Raw genomic sequence first — 12,200 nt, 5'->3', positions numbered from 1 at the left:
ATTGTTCAAACAAAATATAGACATTATTCATTCATTCATCATCTCAACTTGTAGATATCATATAATAATTGACAAATTATGTTCTCCATAATCTACTTTTATAAAGCTTTGACAAATAATCATTTCCAATTTTTGTCATACATATCGAAGATACTATATCAATTTAAAACAAAATATTTAACCCCCACATTTGGTTCATAACTCAAATATCAATTTTAGTTTATCTTATAATCAAAACTAAATAACCAATCTAAATGTGTGAAATATTTTGCTTGATAAACATATTGTACACATAACAATATCTTGGACACTTAATCATTCTAGCTACTTGTCAATCAAAAATCTTGGAACAATTTCATTCACATATTCTTGAAATCAATTATCCAAAGAGTAATTTTGCCAAGATTATAGACATATCATACCAAATAAAGTAGTAGCTTAAACATACGAACGATTAAGGCATATATAATTTGACCAAACCTTCATATTTATCATCATAAATATTTTAAAGGAAAGTCTCGAGAACATACCTTAACCACAAGAATGAGATTGAGCAATAAAATTATAGATAATACCATTCTTTTATAAGTTTTCATAAAAACTTTCAGCATACTACCATGACATTGTTGTCCATTTTAAGGATGTAAGATGACCGAATCTGCTCACGGCTTCAACTACAAAGTTGTAGCCCTTCTTCTTAGCTTTCCAACGCCATCTTACACGCCTCAAACAAAGCTCTAGAGGCCGAGTTATGGCCAAAATACCAAACTGCTGTCTCACCCTTCGCGGCCTGATTCTTATACCCGAAGAACAATATTTTTGGCCAATAGAAATAATTCCAATGACAAAAATAATGAACACAACAACAATAATAGCGATAAAATTTCGTTTCTCAATTGTTGGAAATATAGTATCACTATAGGGGCGAAGATATAATTATAGAATATTTGTTGTTGTGTCGTGGCATGGAGGCCACTGAATGAGAAACGAAATCGCCCCGACTACGGTACAAATCGATATAGGCGTCGTCCCCCAAGGTCACACAACACTCCTAAAAGTTGTGTACTCAACCATTAGGAGTTGGAACTCATATGGTATGCTCAAAATTATCATAGAGAAGTAGTAGAGATATATGGAAGATGTGTATCTCAAATGACTACATACTTCTCATATTTATAGTGATTAATTAGCACTATAAAGAGGCATAACCACTACCATAAACATGGAGTTAATGGGGCTATAAACATGCATTTAGTGGTGAGAGTGAAGAGATTCTCTTACGAGGTAATGTAAAGCTTCTCTACAATGCAATGTATCTAGACAACATTACTAGCCTTTTGCATTACTTCTAACAGGACCTCTATCACCTACCGTTAACTTTTCTATTAGCCTGTTAGTATTGCCAAACAGCCTGAAGTGAATGCATTTTATACCTACCATCTATATTGAAGGTAAATTTACGGAACTACTTCCCCAAATTCATAAACCCAACTCAATACAACAAACTAAACAACACCAGGACAAACAAAATTACCAAAAGGCAAAACACAACAAAAAACAATAAAATCCCTCCCTTTCCCCGAAAACACAAACACTAAATATCATTGATTAGTATCATATTCAATAATCTCACATCAGTAGCAGATTTAGAGTGTCAACAATAGACCTACCAATAGAGGTAATAAATCACCAATTTTATTTATTACCTTATTTAACTAAATGCTTTTTGGAGGGAAAACTAAGAGAATTTTTATTCTCTTAGAGCAAGTACAATGGTAAGCAACAATCAACTAGCTTAAGGCAAGCTAATTTACAAAACCTTCTCCAATGGTGTAGCAACTAGCTTGCAATTTTATGAAATTGCAAGTAAGTCCCTAAGCTATACCATTGGACTTGCTCTTAGTAATAGGGGGGTGTATTATAGTTTTGTATGATCTTAGCTACACAAATCATGCTACTTTTTCTTTTGATTATTATTGTTATTTTTATTTTATTTATCAATGATTATATGCTCCATAATTTTATTTTATTTTAATACTTGATGAATAGACAATTTAATTATAATTTTATTTTTTTCGTAGGAGGTGGAGATCACGGGAGAGAATGAGCAAGCGTAGTTATTACATTGGCGAAATATAGTAATCATCCTAAAAGATCGTCTTTGCTTGGTGTCGTTTATGGCTGGCATTTACAAAGTAAGATGTACGTATTTTGCATGTTTATAAGGTTGTAAGTCGTGTTGTCTTATGTTATATCCATTTTTTATTGTATAACTATATTACTATTATAATTATAATTATAATATATAATAATATTGCGTCTTCACATCAATGAAAATCGCAACTCGAGGAAGCAGTGAACTTGATCCACACAGATAGAGAGCACAAGCCATAACGAAAAAGATATACAATACTTCTCTGTTGATCATACAAATATAGCCAAAAAATTGGTGATTTACAAATTCTTTTGGAATTAAGAAAGTGGTCAATAAATTTGGATAAATTCTAGGGAAAAAGGGGACAATAAAATTGTAATGGAAGTTGAAACTTTTCGAAAAAAACTCTTTTATATGTTTCAATATAGCGCTTTTAATTCATCAATATAGAATTTGCTTTCTCTCCTGCATACCTTTGCTCCATTATTTGAGTTTTGTACATTAAATTTTTTTTATCCTCATTTAGTCGAAAAACTCTTTTATTTTTTTTATTGTTTTGCTTCCATGTATCATGTATCATGTATCATGGTGTTATATCTATTTTCTACTTGACTACTCCGTACTACTAATATTAGAATTAAATGTGTTATTTGATCGAGATGAAATAGCTTGAGTGAAAGTAGATGCCTTACAATTGGTCAGAATTACTAATTTTATATAGAATGTACAAATCTGAAAACCAAGGTAGCCCAAGGGATAAGAGCTCTCTAATTATCCTAACCATGAAATTGGAGTTCGATCCTCACCTGCGACATAGTGTGCTCATTTGAATAAAAAAAAATATATAGAATGTACGAATCTAAGTTACACGCGTACATAATTTCTATTACCGTAAGATAATCATGATATAGATACGTAATTTTTTGACGTCGTATTCCTGTAATACATAATTTGTTGACATCATACACACATGACACATGAGTTTTCGAACATGGCTTAGTAATATCGATTTTCACCCTACATAATAAACATTTAAAAATTTATATATAGTTATATATTTTTTTTATTGTATTACTCTGTTGCTTATTGATTTCGATCTAGAACTATGTCCCCTATCTTGAATTCAAGTTCTATAACAATCACAGTTACATGTAAATTTAAGTTAGTATACAAAGTGTTACGGAGTACAAAACATAGAATAAGAGGAATTGAAAGTGATGCTTTATGTGAAAAAGGTTGCATAACATTAGCGACATTAAGGGCTCTATATAGCCATATACATAACAAACTAAACCACCATAAAACCACTAACAACATAATCCTATTAACTCCTACAAATTAGTAAGCATAAACTTAATTGACTGAACACAAAGACTCTAAGAGACAAGCTCATAAGTGTAATAAATTTATTTTAAGACAATTTTACATTTTAAAATAATTAAAAATAGTAATACATGTATGTCAATGTATTACTATTTGTACTGAAAGCGTGTAATTTGTACTCCGTATATTACTAAGAGTGTTTGAATAAAGTATATGTTTACAGTATATAACGTCTTTCAGTGGTTTAATCGAATTGTGAATATTATTCAGTAGTTTACCGCCGCGTGCGTTGTACGCGAGCTTCTCATATTACTTTTTATTTTTTTTATAAAATCGACATGTTGTAGGATGACTAGGCAACTTGGTTACTGTATTTTATATATTTATTAACAATTCATCCAAAACGATTGAGTAAAATAACTTTTTACCTTACCCATAAAATTCAGATCAAACTAATACCGTATGAATCCAATTTTAATAATACGTTTCGATTGCATTGCATTTTTAATATTTTCTTTGTACTTTTCACATTATCAAAAAATAAATCTATGAAATAACATCATATCATAAGACTATCCGTTACATCAACTTCATCTTGAACATAATAAAAAAAGTTGGATGCCGCGTGCTAAGGCGTTCCAACTAGTAAAAAAAAAAATACTCATCAATCAATCATCAATCAATCAATACTATATATTAATTCCAGAAACCAAGGGACTTCAATGTAATTAAAGAAATTTATACAAGTTAATTATACTATATAGTTTTAAATCGATAGCACCGTGTGATGGACCTGATAAAGGGGCCTCAATGTAAATATTATATAGTTTTGGTTAAAAGTATAATATAAAGATGCCTTGATGAAGAATACTTATGGAAACTACATTAAACTAAAGTAATTAATTTTAGAAAACACAATAGTATAGTGATTTTCCTTAAAATTAACATGCTCCGCTTATGGAATTAATTAGTATCATCATAGAATTATAAATTAAATGAAATGTAGTAAAAGTAATACTAGCAGCAACAAGATTAATAAAATTTAACGGTATTAATGTGGGAGTAGTGGCAGTTATAATAATGACAGTGGGAGTAGTGAATGTAACAACGAATGTTGTGAAAGTAACGGTGATAACAATGAGAAAAAGTATGAACAATTAAATAACCAATCGACTCAAGGAAATATTTTATTTATTTAAATATAGGTCGGATAAAATTAATGGGAATAATGAATTTAACAGAAAAAAAATAGAGGAATTAGTAAAAGAAACAATAGTAACCACAAGAGTAGTGAACGTAATGATATTAACAAAGAATGTCGTGAAAGTAATAATATTAATAGCGGGATAGTAAACGTGTCTCAGTATTTGAAAATAAATTTTACATTAGTTTATTTCATTGAAAATAAAATTTAACGGTAAAAAAAGGTAGCCCGGGCGAAGCCGGCAACAAACCTAGTCCTGATAATAGCATTATATATCAGTGATATTACACACTTGTACCACAACCCCCTCGCTCTCTCTCTCTTCATTGCTTACATACCTAACCCCGACACTCGGCTCCCTCCCCACCGTCGCACACCCATACCTACCAATTCACGATCACTCTCGACTCCCTCCCCATCGTCGTTCATCACTTACACTGTTGTCCACTGTGCGAAGCCACCACAACCGACACTCGCTCATGTATGTTCGCATCTCTATAGTCGTTTACAAGATCAAAATTTAGGGTTAAATATGTATGATTTAGATTTAGGGTTTATGATTCACTCGGGGATTTTGGGGTTTTTTTCGTATAGAAATCAAAGTTTCTATGAGTCTTTGTATAATTAGTTTTGCATGATGCTCTTAGGGATAAAGAATTTGGGTTTATGGTTTCTAATTAGGGTTGAACGAATTCAGGTTGTGGAGTATTTGATCAGTATTTATCATATTTCTCTTTTAATGGTTCTGATTTGTTTACCTCGTTAATATCTTTTACGTATGAAATTGTTCAATTGAATGTTCATTTCATCAAGTACTAGAAAAAGTTCATTTCTTTCCTATACTCGAATTAATCAAGGAGATGAGGATTGCTTTGGAGTCAAAGTTCAACTATAAGGAACTCGGTGTTACTTTGTTTTTATATTGTATTGTACAAAGAGGGTGAATTAGGCTTGTTTATGTGCGAATTAGAGTGATAAATTTGTGGGTAAAAGCTATATTTTTTTCAATTGTTGAATCATATAGGGAGTATCTAATATTGTTGGTTGGTGTTAATGTTATGTTTTGGAATGAATTTCTGGATAGGCGGGTCTTTGTGGTTGTCGGTTGGGCGTGTGTCTGTTTCCTAAGGTTTGCCATGAGTGTCATCTTTGTTGGTTCGGCCATTGACTTTGTATGCTTGTCTTGACTTGGTTGTGTCAATTTATCGTGTATATATAATGTTTGCAGGCAAAGTGAAGAATTATACTTTGTCCGAGAAGTGGAGACCTTATAGAAGCGAAAGACTTTGAAATACAGCCTCGGAAATATGTTGTGATTAAAGACGAGGTAAACACACATTTGGTAACAAACAAGTATTTATTTGATTAGTTACATATATTTATTTGTGTACATGTTTTGTATTTGGTTGAGCAATGTCATCCCATTCATAGTGCAAGTCTGAAAGATATTAAACTATTCTTGGCTTCTTGCAGACTTTGAAAACGCCAAGGTCAGTAATTATTGCTCTATTTGCTATCGTGCTCTGACATTTGTAAAAATGTTTACTATGACTGTGCTCTTTGTTTAAGCGTTGGAACTGATCATTTCTTGTTCGCAAACTCCCTTTTCTGTTTAAAATTTATACGGTTCACTATGTTTTAGGCAAAGAGTGAAGATGGATTGAAGGAAGTGAATCGATCTGACGGCTACTAGGCTTAGATTTTTTCTACTGCCTTCATTATGTGAGGTGAAGTTTCATGTGTGGCTATTTTACTAACTTTCTGCATATATGACCCGATTTTTGTTTTGAAATTTGTATCACATGTTTATAAGAGTGACATAGTGTATTACTTTTTCTAGGATTTACCCGAGGTTGAGATGTCAAGTGTATATGGAATTATGTCTCCACTTCACGTCTTCAATTGGATCACCATTCGGAATTTTGTCTTCACTTCACTTCAACAAGTTAGAGTTTGAAATTTATTACTCCTTCGTTTTTGTTGTTATATCTAAGGTTGCACATATACTTCCGTTGGATATGGCCCGCCGACTTCTATTTTGATGTTGTATTTGTGACTCGTGCGGGGGCATCCTTAAGGTCAAAAGTTATATGGTATCACCCACTTTTTGTTCCTACTGTTAACCAGGTCAAGTTTTCTTATTTGAGTTAACACAAGTGTGGTGCACTTTATTCGTAGATAAATCAAGTAAAAACAAACTACATTCCTGCACCCTTTGTGCCCACTATTAACGAGTAGTTTTGTTTCATCGCTTCCCTTCCATACTCTTCAACCTTAAGTACCTTTGCATTATACTATACAGTAGCTACAACTCAGCTCTTCGAACCTTAAAGGTAAAAGGAGTATAGAATTCATCCTGTCCGGTACAAGGATTCTTTGAACTGGCCATTGTGATTCTATTTAACTTGCTTCAATGTTTTTTTTACCTATTCTCTCTTTTTGGCAGGTTGTTTCATCTAAAGGTCGTTTTATGTTGTGCTTGCGAATCATATTAGTCAGCAAAGTAAGTTCCTCCCCTCTTTAAATCAAATGTTTGTGGTGGTGACGTGCTTTATATTTCTTGAATTTTGGTCTCAATTAGAGGTGTTCATGGGTCATCTCGTCCATTGAACCCGACACATCCCACCCGCTAAATAAGCGGGTAAGGACAAGGCATTTTAACAAAATTACAAAGGCCCGGCCCACTAACTCATCCCAAACCCGCTGTAAAGATAATGGACATGTTGTGGTACACTATGCTTCTGGATTTGTCTGAATGTAGTTAGTTTAAGGCTTTGGTGTGGTACATAATGATAGATGCTTATTAAGATTTTTAACTAATTATTAAAGAAACATAAACAGTCACATTCTTTATTAGTTTGGCGCTTTGCTTTTATTTTTAATCTAGATTATTGCACTTATGCATAAACTGTGCTCACTACTCACTAGCCGGTCTTTACAAATACTGACTTCTGGTGTGGAATTGCAGCATTCAGTCAATGAGACTGTTTTGACCTATAATAACTGGTGTTAAAATTTGAAATGTGTGTATCAATTGTTTGTTTAAATAATTATTAAAGATATGAAACGTGTGTATCAATTGTTTGTTTAAATTTGATATGAAGGGAGTACTTGATATAAGAATCTAGGTTTTCGACCTCTCCTTTTGATTAATGACTGTTCTTTAATACTCTTACTGTATCACATTGCTCCCTTTCTTATTGGATTACATTGCACTAGTCAATTTATGCTTCCTCTCTTCGAGACATGGTGAATAGCTCTGCAGTTTGACAATTAGGTTTATGATTAATCACCTGAATTTAGGCTTCTGATATTCATCTTTGTGCTTCTGTATGACTGGACAAATCATCCCAAAATACAAGTGGGTGAGAATCGAACCAAATTGTAAAAACTTGTGTGATTGGAATTCGGCTGTTGCATTTTAGAACAAATTGACATAATTTCTTTAGTAGGAATGTGTCTGTGACTAGAATTTTCAACTGTTAGGTGTTTGTTGCTTTAGGATGAAATAGTCTTGAGATATTTTCGTGAAATTGGAATGAATTACGAGTGTCGGTGTTAATGTGTTATACTTCTAGATTGTTCAGTTGAACTACACTCTTTTATGTACGAGTATTTTATATTGTTTCAAGCAATGTTTCTCCAGTTTTGGGATCCTAATTAGTTTTTGTTGGTTGTGTTTGTGTTCCACAGTAGCAACCCTAACAGACTAGTGGTGATCCATCGAATGAGTAGTTGAATCACGTGGCATGCCTGTGTGCCGAGGACGATTACAGGTATGGAACTATGGACATGCTTTATCATATAGTTAGTCGAGTAATCAGCTACCCATGGGAATTGTGATTTGTGAGGCTACTTAATTGTACTACTGTAAATCTGTAATCAAGTAGTACAATTTGTTAGACATTAGGTCATTTTTCCGGTGTTAGGACTTAGGAGCATATGGTAGGATGTTAGGAACCACCAGTTGGTGTAATCTCATTTTGCTAGGGGCAACTGCCAATGTTCGAAGTATCGTGATTTTCAATCTCATTTTAGCTGGTGTTTGAAGTATTTACGATTGACAATCGTACACCGATTTATCTATTACAAATGTATAATTTTATATACTATACTTGATACACGTATGATATATTTAATATGATATGAAAAGACACGATCAGGTAAAAGTGAATGGTCAACTCTTCCCAAAATGGTTAAAAGCTCTTCAAAATTTTCCTTTTAACTATTATAGAAAATATTCTGATGAAGGGGATTTTAGACAATATTAGTTTGTACAGAGTAATACTTTCTAAAGTGACAATTGGGCTTAATATGGAACCGGCTCTCATTGTGTCTTTATCTCATTAAACTAACTAATATTCTCCCTTCATTGACAAGTTTCTTCTTTGAATTATGCTTTTTGCTACTTTTTAGTGGTTGTGGTTCTTGTGAATGTTGGGATTTATTCATGCTCCTTACCCTTACAACCGATAAGGCGATGGTGGAGCCAGGGGCGGAGATTTTAGTAGTAGTAGAATTTTCTCTGACGAAAGCTTGTGTTATGACAGTAGATTTAACAAGGAAGATAACCCTGCATCAAAATCTGCTCCATATGCTCCATATTCTGCACCGTGTACGTGATTTCAAAAGGAGACAAAATTTAATTTCAATGAGGCATGCGAGAGGAGAAAAACGAGGGGTCAAGCGTGATCGGAGCGTGTCATCGAGTGTTGGTAGCTCCACCACCCCGCCTTCTGCTAAGGCAAGAAAAATCAAGGTATGTTTTGAAAATTAACTCGGTTCATTTTTTTTTATGGTATTTTGTTATTTAATGAACGGCATGGGATGGGACAACGGAGCTTACACTTCCATTTTCTTGAATCTGCTTGAACAAAAAATGACGTGCCGAGTAGTTTTGTTCGGAGGGCTAAACAATGTGGAGTTTTGGAAATCCTTCACGGATAGGCTGAACGCACTCATTAAAGAATCACTGCCACCCTATCAGAAGAATTTGTTCGAAAATTTTGCCGTGCGTGAAATTATGGAGTATGTAAAGAGTTTAAAAAACAATTATACTACTAATAAGGTCATTACTTACTCCATAATATTTCATTTCTTTCTTTTCTTTTTTGGTAATATGTAAGCCTATCTAAAACCTTTTATTTTTCTTCATTCTGCCCATATATTGAAGGATATGGTTGATGCCGACCAAGTTATCTCGCACTTCCCATTGTATCGGGCGGTGTTCCAAAGGTGTGATCACAGGGTTCCTTCCTTTCCGTCTCTAGAGAGGATGCTAGGCATCAAAAGGAAAAGGTCAAAGTCAAGCGGCAGTGGCGTGCGAACCATCTCGGGTTCAGGTATGCGGACTCTAAATACCCACCTTCTGTGTTTAGCATTTGTTTTAGAAGTCTTAACACGGGTCAAAACTATTTTCTATAAATCCCTGTTGTTGAAATTGATGAGACGATTTGAAGTATCGTAATAACTACCACAATAAAGCGTATAGTATTGATCAACTATAGGAGTGGCTGTCGAGTATAGTAGCTATCTCAATAATGTACTTTGTCAATGTGTTGACTTCTTAAAATCAATTAAAAGATGACATAAAGTCAAGAATTGAATTGACATAGTTTGAAAGGTTAGACTTTTGGTATTTTATGTATTATGATATTCATTTTCATATAGTGAATAATCTGTGTTGTGTTTAGTTTATTTCCTGGCATGACATCTCTGTCAGTCCTTCTTCATTATACTGCTGTTTGTCTACCTTAATTGTGGGGTAAAGCTTGTTGGTATATATGGTAGAAAGATTGAATATAAGAGAAGTATAAACACAAAATATAAGATTGTATATTATTGATGTTGTTTTCATATGTTTACAACAACATAATGCTACATATTTATACTACATAAGATACATGCAGACTATACATATTATGAAGAGTCACAACCCTTCTCTTAATAGATACATTGTTTCATACGTAACCCTTCACCCAAAGGACACATTGTTTTGTACATACTTTGAATCACATTATTCAACACTTCCCCTTGATTCAAAGTTACACACTCCTAATTGCATTCTGAAGAAATCATGCTTGGCTTGTGGGAGTGCTTTTGTGAAAATATCCGCCACTTGCTCGTTAGTACCACAAAATTTTAGTACTACATTTCCATCAGAGACGAGTTGATGAATAAAATGATGTTTCACATCTATATGTTTGGTTCTTGCATGAAAGGCAAGATTTTTACTCATCGCAATAGGAGCCTTGTTATCACAATAAATTTCCGTAGCTTCTATTTGCGCACAACCAAGATTGACGAGTAACTTTCGGAGCCATAAAGCTTGACGTGCAGCCGAGGTAGCTGGAGCATATTCTGCTTCAGAGGAAGATAATGCCGCTGTTTCTTGTTTTTTTGAACTCCAAGTTACTGCTCCCGATCCAAGACTAAAAGTATTTCCCGACGTACTCTTTCTATCATCTAAACTTCTAGCTATCAGTGAAGCCAATCAATTTCCCACTTGATTTTTTAGAGTACCAAATTCCAAACTTAAAGGTATTAGCCACATAGCGAAGAATTCGTTTTGCTGCACCAAAATGTTGTTTTGTAGGACTATGCAAATACCGAGACACTAGACTTACCGAGAACGCAATATCGGGACTAGTGTGTCAAATAATTTAAACCTCCAACTAAACTTCGGAAATGCTTGAGGTTTGCACCTTGCGTTCCATCTTTATGTTCTAACTTCTCATTAACATTCATTGGTGTGGCTACCACCTCACAATCTGACATATTAAATCTTTTCAATAAGTCAACAGCGTATTTCTTTGGGTTCACAAAGATTCCATCCATGTCTTGTTTCACTTCAAGACCCAAAAAGTATTGTAATAACCCCAAATCCGTCATCTCAAAAGTCTTCATCATGCTAGACTTAAAATCAACAACCAAGAATTCGGAAGAACCCATATAAATCATGTCGTCAACGTAAAGGCAAACTAACAAAAAATCGCTATTACCTTCACGCTTCGAGTAAAGAGTGGGTTCATTCTCACTTCTAACAAATCCTTTGTCACGGAAGAAGTGATCAATTTTGCTATACCATGCACGGGGCGCTTGTTTCAACCCATACAATGCTTTCCTTAATCTGTAAACTTTATTTTCGGAACCTTGCACAACAAAACCTTGTGGCTGTGTCACATATACCTCTTCTTCTAAGTTTCCGTTCAAGAATGAAGATTTCACATCAAGTTGATACACCGGTAATCCTTGTTGGGCAGCAAAAGCTAACATAATTTTTACGGTTTCAAATCGTGCAACCGGAGAAAACGTTTCTTCAAAGTCGATACCTTGTTGTTGAGAATATCCTTTTGCCACGAGTCGAGCCTTATGCTTTTGAATACTTATATTGGCGTTATATTTCGTTCGAAACACCCATTTTAGCCCTATAACATTTTTGTTTTCCGGGGCATTAACCAATTCCCATGTCTTATTCTTCTCAATAGCATCGATTTCTGCTTTCATAGCAATCTGCCA

General features: G+C 33.9%; 1 protein-coding gene and 1 long non-coding RNA gene across 5 annotated transcripts in view; one reads left to right on the top strand and one right to left on the bottom strand.

Annotated features, from left to right (window-relative positions):
• Nucleotides 1–12,200, bottom strand: part of LOC141639360 (uncharacterized) — a 92,149-nt gene that overhangs the window by 32,256 nt on the left and 47,693 nt on the right. The gene's annotated exons all lie outside the window — the stretch shown is intronic.
• LOC141639359 (uncharacterized) lies at nt 6,366–9,436 on the top strand. The gene is made up of 5 exons (XR_012542492.1): nt 6,366–6,409; nt 6,523–6,627; nt 7,129–7,185; nt 8,376–8,458; nt 9,233–9,436. It is a non-coding gene; the product is annotated as an uncharacterized LOC141639359 (long non-coding RNA).

The sequence above is a fragment of the Silene latifolia genome, unplaced genomic scaffold (assembly GCF_048544455.1).
Source record: "Silene latifolia isolate original U9 population unplaced genomic scaffold, ASM4854445v1 scaffold_355, whole genome shotgun sequence".
Lineage (NCBI taxonomy): Eukaryota > Viridiplantae > Streptophyta > Magnoliopsida > Caryophyllales > Caryophyllaceae > Silene > Silene latifolia.
This window is presented reverse-complemented; position numbering and strand designations above follow the sequence as displayed.